Raw genomic sequence first — 16,778 nt, forward strand, 5'->3', positions numbered from 1 at the left:
TGATTGATGTTGATGTATGAGTCTAAGTAATACTATTCCTATTGTAAACTAATACGTATTGATGTGTCACTGAATTTATACCTATTCATTCCGTATAGTAATAAACCTCTAGTGACATGCTTACTTATTAAATCATCTCTTTTTTTTTCGTAAACCGCAACCAAATTATTCCGATAAACTATTAACACTCCGTTTTTTTAAAAAAAGAAAAAGGGGTAAAAATCTTGACGTGTATTTCTATTGAAAAACGCTTGAAAAGTAATATCTATTACTAATTGGGCGTTTAAAAACTGATTCTTTCAAATCTGGACATTCTTGGGTTCATTCTACTCAGAAATGACAGCATTCTCCATCCTGTCATTAAAAAAGATGTCCCAAAATGTCCATTCCATTACGTCACGTTGTAGTGTAAAAAAAAATACTTGTATGTGCGTGACGTTGTGTAACGTGATTTTTTTTATCATCAGTGCTATTATCATTTATGCTAGTGATTCTGAGTTGAAAGCACCCAAAAATATCAGGATGTGTGAGAATCCGCTTAAATACTTATGAAACCAAAATAATGTAAATTTTCATATAGGTATACTATATAATTGTTACATATTTGCTGTGATTTATTTTTAAAAAGACACGTCAAGATAGTTTAAGTACCCTGTTTCTAATGCTAAAAAAATTATAGATTATTTAGCGTTGGTCGGTTCGCACCTGATTCTTATCGGAGGCAATTTTTCAATCAATCCGTCGATGTCCTCAGCCCGATTGCCTCGTCTAGTGATAAAGTGATGTATGGGAAATCTGTTTTATTTCTTGTGAGAATCCAATTTGTCAAGTAAATTGCTATTGACGAGTTTCTGCTTGAGTTTGCGATGAATGCAGGTTTAAGTTTTATCATTTTTTATTTTACTCGTGGAGCTATTTCTAACGATGGACATGTATTGGATGAATGTGGAGTGAAGTTAGAGGAAAGGAAAACCGAGGAAAAGGTGGATGAACTGTGTGAGAGATGATGAAATGACGGGCGACAGAGAAGTTTGAAGAAAAAGACATGTTGCGCCAATTCCAAGTGAATGGGATAGAGGCAAGCGAATGATGATTATAACTATGGACAGGTAGTTATTTAAACACAAATGTGTGGTGGGTGGTACAATAAAATAATTATGTCAAACAAAGGGACCGCCTTTAAGACTCCAGCCATCACAATGGAAGGGGTTCGTTCTCGTTTTAAATACTTCCTCTTGCCTCGCTTGGAAACAGTTGTGTCTCTATAAAATATCTGCTTTTTTCTGTTTTTTTCAAGCCAAGCTTTGGTATGGTAATCAATCTTGAGGAAGTTTACGGTATACGTCTTTTAGCCGGAAAACGGCAAGTTAGGTACTAATAACTAGCATAAACAACTCATCAAACCTTTAAGTCAGCTTGGAATGTCACGGTAAACGCACAAGGACGTTGTTGTAATTTATTCACAACCCCGAAATTGGGATGCGAATCCGACTCATAAATTGTTCACTATCCTGCAGCCATAGACCTATAGTTAGGTATAGCAGGGTGTAGTATTTTGGATTTTCCGTGGGAATCTGCCAAATCCTACACCGGTACAGTTAATGAGATTACAATTATTGTATGTATGTTAGTCTGCAAGTGCACAGAATAGAGAAGAATATAATAAATACGCAAAACAAATGAGGAAATGAACAAAAATGACGCATCCATTGATGTAAAACTACATTGACATGCGGTCTTAACGCTTAAATACCTTAATAGCCAATAAGTTCAAAATCCATCATTAAATTAATTTATTATACCTAGAAAAACCGTTTCATTACTCGACTATCTCATTTATAATACCCGTGCCCCCAAGGGAGCGATGGCAAACTCGCACAAGTTACTGCCCCGAGTTACTGTCCTACTTACCATAGTAATAATGAACTTGCCCCGTTTTGCGCGTCTCCTCTACGTGAGGGAAAGTCAGTTCCGCTTTTTTAGCATTTAAATGTGGGTAAATCTGTGAGACTTTGTCGTTGGACATAAAATTTGCCTACAAAATGTACAGTCCACGGCAAAGATATGATTATGTTTTTGCATCTTATCCCTTGGTAATAAGGCGAATTACGTTTACATATTTTTAAGGCTCTACCTACAATGGAGTAGGAAATTTGAATGCTGCACTCTGTTTGTTTAAAGGAAAGCGGTAGGAATAAATATAAGTTTCTAAGTTTTTAATATATTTTGGATAGTGTTGGTTAAGACTTGAGTCCTTTGAATCCTCTGCTTTACGTAAGACTTGACTCGGTTTTTCGAACTCTTGAAATTAAGTCGGAACTTGAGTTATTTTCAACTTGTTAAAGACCCGCGTTTTTTGTAGACTTGAGTCCTCTTTAGAAAACTATAGTAATTTCCTAAACAAGTGGGGATGGAAAGATTCAGCCTTATGTGAATGCGGCGAGGACATCCAAACCATAGAGCACATCATCGAACGCTGTTCTGTGCACTCATACACTGAAGCAAGAGAATACCTGCCGCAACTCATGCCCTATGCAGCAGCGTGAGATAACTTTTTTTAGAATTGTATTCCTTTGGACCCGTTTTTTAGCGATAAAACAGTAAAATTGTATCTGCTGCCTATATTGTAAAAAACTGGCCAAGTACGAGTCGGACTCGCGCACCGAGGGTTCCGTACTTTTTAGTATTTGTTGTTATAGCGGCAACAGAAATACATCATCTGAAAATGTCAACTGTATAGCTATCACGGTTCATGAGATACAACCTGTAGGCCGAGCACATGATTGACGCGACAGTATCTCGCCGCGAGATAGACTACCCGTCTTTTACTAACTGTATGAATTAAAGGGGGACGGGTAGCCTATGTCGCGGCGAGACACTCTCGCGCCAATCATGTGCTAGCCCGGCTGGTGACAGACTCCGCTGTCCGTCTGTCGGACTGCGGAGTCTTAGTGATAGGGTCCCATTTTTACCCTTTGGGTACGGAACCCTAAAAACATGCCATACGATAAATAAGTTTCAGAAAACAGAATTATTACCAAAAAATTTCAAGACGCATTATTTCACAAAAAATTCGTGGATTGGGGTACACAAATCATACAACAATGTTTGTTTTCTTTACTGTTTTTTTAGATAAAATCTACAAAATTGTTGACGAAGTGTATTCGGAGGCTAAAGTCCTTTTGATTAGCGCTTAAAGAGGCCTGATAAAGGACTCGACTCTGTACTTAAAATAAAGAAGTTTATTAAGCGCTGAATCTCGTAAAAACTAATAGTTCTTTAAATTTAGAAAATACTATTTCCTACCAACCAACACTAATTTTAGAAAAACTGAACGGAAGACTTGATAAATATTGTAATAGTCTAAGTAGATACCCGTGGGATGAATACATTTCAACGCGGGCTTCAGCTTGCGTACCTACTTTGTATTATTCATTAAATTTACTTATGCAAATTTTATTATGATCTCTTGAGTAGGAAGTTGATTAAACAGACTAGCGAATTTAATCTTCTATAGATTCAATTAAAAAGAGTGAAGATAATCTTTAGCTAAGTGTTTTATTTTTATTCTCCACGATGGGAAGAAAATATATACGAGTTGTGCTGTTTTTAGATTTATTTCAATTTATAAGATATTTATAATAAAAAGGGTAACTTGTGCGGATATTTCATTGCGTATTAGAACATTCGCTAAATACAATACATGTAGGTACTTACGTATAAATTTGTTTGCAGGGGTGTCACTTAACTCTGCAGCTTACTCTACATAAGTAACTAAAGATAAAATATCTCGAAAAGACGGGTTTTACATTAAGTGCAGACCCTTATCTACTTTTTTTTTAGTATTAAATTATTGGGTTATTGTAGAGACAGATTTAGTTTCCGTAGTGCTAATCCGATGATAAAAAAATAAAAATAAAATATCTTTTCTAGCTATGTGTTAGTAAATACATTAAAAATAAAAACAAAACTTTCAACAATGAAATCACAATCCAATAAATTTAAATATTGAATATAATAATGAAACACTATCTTACATTATAACTATGGTAACTTCATCAATTCAAAACTTACAGTTATTGTTTTATTCATAGAAAATGGCCAAGATAAATTTGTATTTCAACTCACGGTAATAAAACTTTTATAGAAGTAAGTAATGGCGTGTTTTTACGTTTGTTTGTGGACTGAGATAGTTTAATGCTGTAAGTTAAATTGCGAACGAGTCATAAAAGTGGTTCGGAATGTGCATTTATGTTTGAAATACGTGAACTTATATCTAGAAAATACGGTTGTGTTATGGTCTTTTATGGTGTACTAGTTAAGTGTTTTTATTTTATACTACTTCGGCTGTAATGTAAAAAATGTACTGTTGTACTGTAGCTGTTATTAGGGTTGTTGACACATATTGGATTTTATAACTAAATCTTGTTAAATAGATGAGCAATTTATCACAATAAATTGTAAACTTAAAAAATATATGGGAATAATAAAAAAATACAAGACCGAACCCGACAAATGAACCGAACCGAACGAAGACGAGGCGGTAACCGAAGACAATATTAAATACAAAACCTCAATTTCATTTCTTTTAACTTCCAAATAGGAAAAAATAATGGTACCATTCGATTGCTTACATATTATTTAAAAAAATATTGTACAGCAACAACATACAACATAAACGCAATATTTCACCGACAAAATCGCAATTTCCTTGTTTTCCTTCTAAGCAATAGCGACGTTACATTGTGACGTAACGATGTATTGCCATTTCGTTAAAGGTGTTCCTCAGTAAAGTGCGGGTGCCAGACTTTGAGCATCATTTGTGACTTTTGTATTGCTTTAAGACAATGGGTCCCATACAGACATTTGATCCTCAAAACAAACCCGATCTACTGATACCATTCATAAAAAATGTCAAATACCCTGTTATAAAAGCTCTGACGTATAATTACGGTGACATTTGGGTGTCAACTGCAGCTGCATTACTGTTGCGATATTACTGCAGTGGCATTGGTATCGCCGCTGTAGCTATATCTGTCAATTTCCGTAATAGTTAATATTGGTGACGTTTGCCGCGGATTTCTGCCGCGATTATGACGTTCAATCCGCCACTCATTTTAACAAGGAACTTGACAGTAATGCAGCTGTTTTAAAAGTAAAGTAATTAAAGTTTTTACAAAATAGCCCACTTAGCTCTTAAAAATTAAGCGCAAAAAAAACATTTTAAGCCAAGCGGAATTTTTAACGCTCCATTTTTCCTTTTCTAATTCAACGAATTAAGTAAACCCAAAAAATTAGGCCAGCCCTAGCCACAAAAAAACTCTTTAGCCTAATAAAAAAATAAAAAATCGAGTCTAAGAGCCGGCGCCGCTCGTAATCGAGGTAATCGAATCTCGAATTCGCTTTTTTCCTCTCTCACTTATCATGAGATAAAAATAGTCTGAGGTCATTCACCGCGGCAGAGGCTTTTTGCTCTGCATTTGTTCAAATAAGTATGGGAAATGGAATCGGCTTTTTGTAAGTCCCGTTGACTTTACTCGCCTTGAAAGTTTGTGATGACTCGACTTTTGTTGAACTTGTTTGAGGTTTCGGTTTTTTTTTTTTTTTTTACTTTGGGTTAGTGGAGTCTGTACAATACTGTGTTTTTTGGATTTTTCGTGGCAATTAAAGTTGTAAAACGAAACTTGGTAAGAATAAAATGAAGCGGAGTTTAAAATAAAAATCAGTTTCAGTTTACAACTCCGTGTTATATACTCGTACGGCAAACTTTTATTACTTTTGTTTGAAGCAGACACAATCTATTTTGACTTTCTTTCAATTTGCAACTACTGCATTAGCATTATGCTGCGTGTTGTGGCGCGATATTACTGTCGACTACATTGCTGCTGTAAATGTCAAAATTCTGAGCAGCGTGGCAGCATTGCAGTCGGCAGTAATGTTGTTCTGCAATTGCATAGCAATACAGCTGACTGCGTTACTGTTGTAAATGTCAAACTTAATATAAATTTCCCGATGAAATTGCTTTTTTGACGTTTCTTCACGCAGGCAAAGAACGAATGCATTATTGCAATCGATGTTGCTGCTTTATAACCTTTGCGGCAGCAAAGCAGTCGGCAGTAATCTCGCACTGCAATAATTCAGCATTAATGCTGGCGCAGTCTAAATCCAAACAGTACCTTTAAAATGGTTTGTTGCTATGAGATCGATATCAATTGGGATAGATCAGTAGAGTATCCAAGCACGTGTTGCGGCGACTCTGCTAAATAATCATCTCGTTTGTATACCTACTGCCGACCTAATATTTAAGCTTAGAATAATTTAAAAAGTGGAAAAATTACCGCCTTGGGTGAGACTTGAACTCACGGCCTCTCGATCGATACTCCAGCGCTCTGCCAACTGAGCCACCAAGACCTCATCCATAGTCAGCAAATTTTTCCACTATATGGGTCTAAGGGACCCTAGCGACATCTACCGTTAGAGCGTTACACTTCTTAAACGGCCACCGATTATTTACCAAACTAAAAAGGAGTTCGGCAAGATATGTTGCCAGGCAGTGTGATGGCAGGTGGACTAAAATGTTACTGGAATGGTGGCAGCTATCGGACGAAAAGAGCGCCTGGCGTCCGTTGGCCCGTTGGGTGGACGACTTTAGGAAGATTACGGGTCAATTCTTGATGAGATTAGCTCAGGACCGGGACAAAGGGCGTACTAGAAGAGAAGACTATGCTCAGCAGTAGACGATAAAAGGCGGATATGATTACCGGACTACCTATTAATAAAAGTAGCAGAAACCTTCGTATCAAAATTTTACGCTATGAAAATTTTATACTAGTAATCCTGCAGTGCTATCGGCATAGCTATGGTAATACCTACACAAGCAGCCAGAGAAACAAGGCATGTGTTGCGACGGCTCTGGTAATTACTCATCGTTTGCATACTGCCGAAGGAATAAGGTCGTATGTGCCTAAGGCTGCCTTTCGGCTGAGGCGGAGATGAGCGGAGATGAGACGAGACGTGCGGGAATCAAAAACGTGCATTGGTTTGGTTGTAATCCATATCTTATTCTCCGCTCCGCTGGATTACAAGTATTACAAGTATAAGTCATCGTTACATCAACTCTATGCCATCATAACATTGCATTGTCATCCGATTTAAATATGTATGCAAAACTTCAGCTTAATCGGAATTCGGGAAGTGGGTCAAATTTTGCTTCCAAGATTTGACCCAAGCAAACATAGGTACTAACAGGGCAAGCTTGTAAAAAAACTCCTATTACTCAAGAAAATGTATGGTCACTTATTTTCAACGACATACTAGCACGGAAAGTAGGTTGTCGTTGAAAAGGCGCCATTTAAACGCATGTGAAAGGACTGGCAACCCCGTCGGAAATAGTTCACGCCATGTTGCCAGCTAAAGCCATATTCGCGTAGATTAAAAGGAAATTGAAGACTCGGTTAAGGGATATTGGGGTTATTTCGTAAATGGAGTAAGTAGTGTTTGGGTGTGGGGAAAACTACCGAATGATTCAAAGGGCATTCAATGGAATCACGGCGCTTTATGACCTACATCAAATAGTGTTTACTATAAATTTATATTAATTCCGTCATTTCAAAAAATCTCCTAAACTACTTATGCGATTCTGATAGGTAAGGTGAATGTGGGGAACCGTCTATCAGAAAAAAATGTCTACAAGCTCTTTCATCGCTTCTATCTCTTGCGTTTTGTACAGACGGTGGGTAGAAGGGTTATTATGCCATTGCCTCAAATTCATAATAACATATAAACAATTTTTACTGTTTTCGAATTTAAACTATAGTAAGTAAGACTTAGCCAACTAAAAAAACGTGAAAAATACGTGAGTGAAACCGCTAAGTTAGCAAAATTTTTACTGTTTTCCAGAAACCCCGTTTATAGAAGAAATGCAATTTTTAACCACATTTTTTTATGTAGCTTTATGAAACGTTGATCAATATATTTTTAGGGAGTCAATATATCTTCGAGTATATAATGACGAACATTAGTTAATATCAACCCACCGACAAAAAAAATCTAAATAACCTCACTGCACCATATATACGGCAACATATAAGCTGCTGGTAATGAAAGAATTATGGTATGTGTTGATGAAAGGAAAGCTCGATGGAACTTTCTTTGGGTAGTTTCTTAAGAGGTCAATCAAAGGCGAAATAAGTTTACATGATTAAAGGTTTTTTTTTTAAAGTGAGATTAATGATGAAGCCAGCTCATAACACGAGTTTTTGCTAAATTAAAAGAAAAACGCCAGGTTTGTCAAAACCTTTTAATCGTAACTTTATGACTGCCAAAGTACTTAGGTACTTTTTATTTAGGTAATTAATTTATTTTTCTGTAGTTGGGTGAAGGTTGGGTGCGAAAAGCGAAGATCACACTTGACGTAAGAAAAATGAGAATTTTTGTGGAGCCAAATTTAAATACTTTTTATTTAAATAAAACTATGGAAACGGATTATATCGCGTATATTGAATTTATAACAAATCCCGACGTTTCGAACCGTAATAGTTTTATTTCATGAGTAACTATCGCGGTAACCGAAGACACTTTTTATTGACCGAGCACCTCCTTTTCAGTTTGGGTAGAAATGCTTTTGTATAGAATATACAGCTCACAGAGCACAGAGCCATCTGTTTAACTGTTCCATCAACTATTATAACTCGGGCAATGTATAATGGCCGTCATACTGGCCCAATAGGATGGGCCAGCGTGAAGTGAAGATGACTTATGGCGCGGCGGGATGGCGATGGGATGGCCACGGTGTCGGTTTTTCGTCCGCACATCGAAGGAAGTGGGCCAGCGATGGTTCGTACGCAGACCCATCTACACGTGGCCCATTCCATAGTGCGTGCTCTCAACCATCGTATGGCCATCTCGCTGGTCCAGCGCTGGGCCATCGTGTAGAGGAAACATAACCATATTCGCATGGTCTTCTCGCTGGTCCAGCGCTGGGCCATCGTGTAGAGAAGCCATGAACTCTCGTGGAATTCAGCTGGTGCGCTCCGTTGGTTGGTTGAAGAACAGCAACCACCAATTACTTAAAAAAAATTGTCATCGCGTCCTGATAGAAACTTTGTCAGATAATAGACTTATATTGACCGGGATATGGACCGTGATCATCTTTTATAAACGAGCGTGAACGCGACCAGACCAACGAGTGTGAATCTAGTGAGTATTATATTCTTTGGTGTGAATGCGACCGGTGGTAACGTTGAAAGCGAACGCAGCCAACGCGCACGAATGAGGGTAGACCGAGCGCGGTCGACACAACTTTGACACCCACCCGCTATCTTCAGTTATCCGTGAACAAGATGCATGTAACTGCGTCGAAATATGTGACGTTTTCAACCAAAAGGTACCACATTGTCGCTTGTCGATAAGGTTGATTTCAAATTAATGCTATATGGAAATAGCGCCTTATTGACAACCGACAATAAGTACCCTTTTGATTGAGAATGGCACATATGTTTGTCAGATAATAGTTTAGTTGCCAGTGTGATTTAAAAAAAATGACAGCGGATGGCATTGCGGTGGGGCGTGGAACCATTCTCCTCTAACTTAAGGCATAACTATCAGAAAAACGGAAAAGCCTATTAGCGGAGCTTATGATATCGGCAACCCGTCAAAACAGAGCTGACCTAATTCATCGGCCTGCAATGCGCACTGCAACTGAACTAGATTATTAAGGACACGCTTTGAGGTTAGCGGTTAGGTGATTAGAGGGGCAAATTACAGAAATTATTAAAAAGTTAGGAAAATTCTGGGAAGCTTAGACATACCGGGGGGACAACTGACCGACATTTGTTTAGCAACTTTTTAAAATTATGAAATTTTTAGATTATGTCTTTTTCATACTAATTAAATATTATGCCATCTGTGTGTTTGACGTTGCTTGTCACCCTTTAAACATAACAAATTGTGCAATACATTGCGTCTTAGAATAAACTTTAAAGTGTAATGAAAATCAAAACACAAGTTATTTTTAGAAGTTGCTGAACAAATGTTGGTCAGTTTGAGGAGTACAACCGACAGTTTAATTTAATGCTCCTGTTACAGAAAACACCCGGTACATAATTTTTATTCAACATCACATGAAATGGCATAGTTAACAGATATTTAATGTAACACATTTTATACAGATAAACCTTAAATTTAGCTTCTACAAATAAAGGAATAATTAGCTTTTTTTTGGAACGAGGTTCTTTAGCGCACGGTATGGACTGGCGGATGGCGTACTAGGCGAAAAATAGTGTGAGAGTTTTCCGTCACGAGTTTCCTTTTCTTAACTTCGTTCCAACCGAGTGTTACACGACACATTTTTTTTTTTCAAATAACTTCGAGATATTTCCATTTTCTGATTTCGTCCAATTAATTATGTAGTTTTAGCATTTAGGCACAAAACAGATTTATTCAATTTGAGCAACCTAAGACCACAGTACACACAAGTGTTCTCTTAGTCAATAAAATTGTTTAACAATTGTTAAATAATTTAGGTTTTGGTGGTTGGTTGTTATTAATTAATAACATACTGTATAACAAATACCTTTAACGAAAATCATTCCAGTTCACGCTTGTTTATTGTTTCCAAGAGATGTGTACATTATTTATTGCCATTTGGTTATGTAATTAGTAATCATCATATTAACATATAACATACTTACTGTTGTTTAGACACCACTCTATGTGAAGCAACGTTATGTTTCTCAATAGTCTTTACTAAAAACATTTATTTCCTGTAATGCTTCACGTCTTTTCTTTTTTTTATTTTAAACCGCTCCGCTTTTCAACGGCGTGGCCTTATAATTTTAATGTGGGAAAGAAAATTGTTCAACAAAACAGTGTGATGAGGCAAACGCCCTCATCGGGTTGAGATTCGTGACTCGAGAGAATACGTCTTAGCTACTAACTGTAACATAGAGCGACTTTGAGGTTACATGTATATAAATACAGTAGAACATTATTACGATAAAATTTAATACGATTTCCCGCGTAATACACCATTTTACACTGTAGGCCGAGCACATGATTGGCGCGACAGTATCTCGCCGCGAGATAGACTACCCGTCTTCTACTAACTGTATGAATTAAAGAGGGACGGGTAGTCTATGTCGCGGCGAGATACTCTCGCGCCAATCATGTACTAGCCCGGCTGATCCTGCCGTTTTTTTTTTATTCTATTTAATTTTGTAAAAGTTTTGTATTATTAGTTTTACTTTCTTTTTGTGATATCGAAACAAATTATTTTCACTTCTGCTGTTACGGATTCTGCATTGAAAAACATTGACTTCTTTAAATCGGCTGTATTAAATTTCGAATTTTGGAGCCAATTAGGCACATTTTAATACATTACTAAGTATACAGACCTACTTAAAAAAGTGAGAGCTTGCTTTTTTTAAGATACCTTATAATGTACTTTGCGTTTTTTTATGAATGTTAAATGTTTTTATGCATTAAATACCTAGCTAGCAAAACTCCATTTCCTTTGAAAGCGAAACATTAAGCTGTAAGGGGTTGTTCTACCCCTTTAACAGCAAGCTCTTTATTTGACTGCTACCTTAGCCAGCTTCCCGGAAAATTAAGATTAGGTTTTAAAATATATTCTTGTTTAATGCAAATGCAAAAACGTAGTGTAATATTTGGATTTTGAACGACAAACGCGGCAAAACGAATAAGTGAAAATAGTTTATTTGTTATTCAAGGGAGCAAAGTTGTTTTTTACATTGTTTGCCTCTCGTATTTATGTAGAGAGTCGAGCAAGCGAAACATTTCAAGATTTAGGGGTCTTGAATGGAAAAGACAAACAAATCAGGCTACCGAGTGTAACAAAAAATGGTAAACTTACTAATCGTGAGTAAAATACAAGATGAAAACATCACAAATCTTATCCTATAATGATTATGCAATCATCGCTAACCCTTATTGGTACAAGGGGATATTATTTCCCACTTGCTCTATTCATATAAAATCGATGTAATTTTTTAAATGGCAACACTCAACAATGCTGAATGCCAAATAGACCCCAGTTTCTTATTTGCAGAAAATTTATGCTCTGTCCTATTAAGGGTAAATAGTTAATTGGTTTACAAGGGGGCAAAGTTGCTGTTTAACCGCTCGTGTTAATATTGATACCCGAGCAAGCGAAAGATTCCAAAATTGAGCCACGAGCGTAGCGGGTGGTTCGAAAGGTGGAATTTTAAGCGTTGCGAGGGTTTTAAGGCACGAAAATTATACAAATTTTGCCACCGAGTGAAACACAAAATTCATCACCATGCCAACGCGACGAAATTACTGACTATAAAATATCAAACTAAATCAAACCAAATGAAAACTAAATGAACGTTATTAAATATTTATCATTCAAATTAATCATTTAAAAGTCAATTCTACCAGCCAACATAAGGAAACAACTCAAAATTTGCATTCGATTATTTTTCCACCACATGTGGATAAAACGCAACTTTCTTTGAACTGTTTTTGAACAGTCCAGAGAGCCTTTATCAGCTGGTGTGGTGAAAAATTAATGTCTACTAGATAGCGTGAAGAAGCAACTCATTCAACAATTTACTTTTCCCCGCACCCGCTAGGATAGGTTCTCAAATCAGTGAGAAAAGTTGCATTTTATCCTCTTGAGTGCAAAGTAATTGGTGGCGAAAATCCAATTTTACACACACATTGGGAAAAGCCTTTACGAGCTAAAATGGAGAATGTTCTGTGTGGTTCCTGGCTATGATAAGTGTTCAAAGAATCTTATGGACGCTCACATTCTCCATTGCTCTAGTTATTTCACCTGCGCTTTATCGGCTCTTTAAAAACTTGTTCATTTCTTGCTAAAGCCTCAGAGAAAACCTCGAAAAGGAGCTCTTTCTACGGCCAGAGGAAATTGCTCTGAAACTCTTCTATACCTACGTAATAATACTCCTAGGTAGGTGCCTAAAAGAAAGCAAAGAGGATAAAGTCGGAAAAGAGTAGAGTATTTTTAAATTTAACCAAACAAATAATTTACTGAAAATAGATATTATAAACTACTTTAAAACCACAAATTTAAAAGAATTAATGGGAATAATTTGGTTTATTTTGTTTCCTGAACACTTAAAATTTTTGGAGACCGCAAATTTTTTTAGATGTAAAAAAGTTACACCTTTTTTTGCCCAAGCTATATATTGCATCGCGTTAATCGCGTAGCTTTTTCGCTAGCCTTACGCGTAAGTGTATTAGTTCATATTCATGTTTTCATTCATAAGCGGGGTGGTTGAACTTGGAACCGGTCGCGAATCCGCAAGATGATTGAATTAATCTGCTATATTTTCAATAGATTATTACGATGAGATCACGTTTTATTTGTAAAAAATAACATTATTACGGAACTAATATGCTATTTTAAAATAAAACTCGGAATATTATAAAATATTAGGTATTTATAGATTGCCAAACAATTTATTTAAATTAAAATAAAGAATATCGCAAATAATAGATTGAAACTTTAGAATTAATTTTCAGGGGTCACTTGCACAAACTAAAGTTATTTGTGCCTAAAATACCTACCTACTTATCTAGGATAAAGATTCTGCAAAAAAGTTTTTTTTTAATAACAACACCGTAATCTAGATAAGTTCACGTTTGCTGATTTCGTATTAATTTATACGGTCTCCAAAGCGATCCGTATAAAATGAAGATATGAAAATCAATGAAAATATTGTAACAATTAGTGTAAACAATCAACATCCATCAAAGGAATCTTCGCTTAAAGTATTCGTACTTATTCGTTCAACCAAAGAGCAAATGATTTACCTTAACGATATTTGCACTACATCAATATGAAAACACAGCGAAGCTCTTTAACTGTTGTGTTCTTTTTTCCCCGCAGTCAATGCTCGAATCCCAGGACAACCGGTAAAAAGAGCTTTGCCAACGAGTGCTTAAATTGCGACATTGCTGGCTTGCTTACTTGGAGCTCAGGAAATTGACTTTTATGTTAGAAAACAGACAAAACGCTTGGAAATATAAAATAAAGGAAAGCAGAAAGATATTTTACATTATATTTAAAATATATGCAAAATATAATGTTCGTTATCTAAAGAAAACTTAAACTAAAACGATCAATGATTATCTATTTAAAAATATTTATTTTTAGGTATTTAAAAATATAATAATAACATTTAAAAAAAATTACAATCATTGTAAAGTTTTTATGAGTCGTTTTTTTTTTCAACCCCTGGAATTAGCAAAATAAAAATAACCAATATTAAAAAACTTACCAAAAACAATCAAACTGCCAGCAAAACTATAACAGCAACATCAAAAAAACATCTCAAGTTCCAAATTTAAATACACGCAACCGAAATTTCGAAAATGGAATCGTAACTTTTTAAAATCGCATAACGCGGGTACGGCGCGCACGGGCTCCGACGGGTAAAGGTAGCAACACACTGCGAGAGTCTCGGTGCCCCCGCCGACTATCACTCCACTTTCGTCCCCCGAGTGCAAGACCGATTTATCACCGTATCTGTGTTGACTTAGTTCCCTAGTCCCGGAAAGGTTTGACACTTTGTTTTTAATCCATCAAGGTTTTGCATAAATAGTAGTTTGCGCGGAGGCTCGGAATTCGGAATAGATTTAATGTTAATATTTTCGTGTTTTGTGGCCAAATGTCTCACAATGCTAGCAATGTTGATACATGTATTGTATCTACATACGTGTATGTTTGCAGATATTTAAAGTAATGTACTTTGCCGATCTCATATTTACTTTATATCAGTGTCGGGCGAGCGCCAATAAATTATTATAATGCAGTTTAAAATATTGACTTTGCGGTTTGGTTGTTTTTGTGTTATAATATTCCACAATATTTACAATAAAAGCCAGTTTGGGGCTATACTTAAATAGGTAAATAGTAAAGCAAAATGAAAAGGCAGCGTCGACCCAAATGTAAATAAGTTCGGTGATGCAGAAACACCAGTTTTCGTAATTACTTTTATTCATTAAAATAAATGTTGTCGTTACTTTAAATAAATACTGTACTTAGTATCCATTTGTGCTTATAAATATTTTCTATTATATTAAACTATAAGCATATTTTCATGTTATGTTATAATATTATGGGTTTTTTTGCGTTGTTTTGCGTACTGAATGCCGATAGTAATGCAAAATGCAACCCATACATTCTTGCAGATTACTTTACCCGAGCAGTCCAATGACTGCTAACATAATGACCAATAAATATAATTGGACTGCGTTAATAACGAACTAAGCGACAAAATAGAAAAAAAAAAGTTATGAATGCAGGTCGAATCTGGGTATGAAAATCTATGTACTCGACTATTTCTGTGTTTAAAAATCATATCTACAGCTTTATTATAAGGGGTAGAATCAACTACACATCAAAATATGTCGGGGCCTATGCACTAAAAACTTCATTACGTAAAAAATAATTGAGCGCCAAAGTTACTTTTACAAATTATAATAAACACACATTATAAATACGCCTAAAATCTGTCGTTAATTATTTTAGTTTAAAAGTATGATTTATTAAACCCAATATCGAATTAATCTCCACATGTGTCGTTTAATTCGTTATAAGTAAGTATATACAATTATTAAACACTTTTACTGATTCACAGTAAAAATTGAACTTTCAACCTACCAACAGTTAACAACCAACCAACCAAGTCGAACCAACCAATCAACCAAACAACCAACCAATTCAAATTACAAATATTTCGAGCTCATTTTCTCGATTTCAACTGACTGTCGCTTGATCGCTTATTCCATAACGCAGCCCAACTGTCTTTATATCTCAGTCACTGTGTCGCGTAGCATTATGACGTTTATCGCGTCAGGTAGGACAAGATTTTCCAATTTGTCAATTAGTGTTCAAAAGTGACATCATTCACAAATTAAGTTAAAAAGGGTTCAGTATATCTCTGTATACACGGTGTTTCCTGTAACAGGAGCAATAAATTAAATTGAAGACTATACGCCTCAAACTGACCAACATTTGTTCAGCAACTTTTTAAAACTGAAATTTTTAGATTATACATTTTTTATATTAATTAAATATTATTTTCAATGTACGCTGCCATCTGTGTGTTTGACGTTGCTTGTCATCCTTTAATTTAAACATAACAAATTTTGCAATACATTGCGTCTTAGAATAAACATTAAAGTGTAATGAAAATCAAAACACAAGTTATTTTTAAAAGTTGCTGACCAAATGCTGGTCAGTTTGAGGAGTACAGCCTCCAGTTTAATTTAATGCTCCTGTTACAGGAAACACCCGGTATATTTTAAGTCATTTAGTTATCCATTCATTTTTCTTGCAATTAAAGAGAAACAGACACATTTTAATCACACAGTTAGACACGGTACATCTCAATAATTCTCACAGAAATTGGACACAAGCATACCTATGCACGCAAACGTCCAAACGCAACCATTGAAATCAGTCAAGCGTCGTTACATCAAAGAACTATTAACAAACCTATGAATAACTATTTTTAGCATAATTTGAGCCTTTAGTTCGTAACAACTATGCGTAAACATAGGTCAGACTTATACGAAGTGGTAGTTGTGATTAACAAGCAGACACGCTTGTCGAACAATTAACAAGAATATAATCGTCCGGTCGAGTACGTAGGTCAAGTGCGCGGTCGAGTGAATTATAAACTAGTCAGCGAGCGCACTCGACTATTATAAACGCTTCTTTATTTTTGCACGTTTTAAAGTTAAAAAACCGGCCAAGTGCGAGTCGG

The 16,778-nt window shown here is 35.8% G+C and overlaps 1 protein-coding gene across 1 annotated transcript in view; it reads right to left on the minus strand.

The window, feature by feature from the left end:
• The window catches only part of LOC134744529 (uncharacterized), a 79,349-nt gene extending 64,825 nt beyond the window's left edge, over positions 1–14,524 (minus strand). Inside the window, exon 1 of the mRNA XM_063678336.1 lies at positions 14,286–14,524. The gene's annotated coding sequence lies outside the window, so the exon portion shown is untranslated. The remainder of the gene's footprint in view (positions 1–14,285) is intronic.
• Positions 14,525–16,778: the final 2,254 nt, after the last annotated feature.

The sequence above is a fragment of the Cydia strobilella genome, chromosome 10 (assembly GCF_947568885.1).
Source record: "Cydia strobilella chromosome 10, ilCydStro3.1, whole genome shotgun sequence".
In the NCBI taxonomy this organism is placed as follows: domain Eukaryota; kingdom Metazoa; phylum Arthropoda; class Insecta; order Lepidoptera; family Tortricidae; genus Cydia; species Cydia strobilella.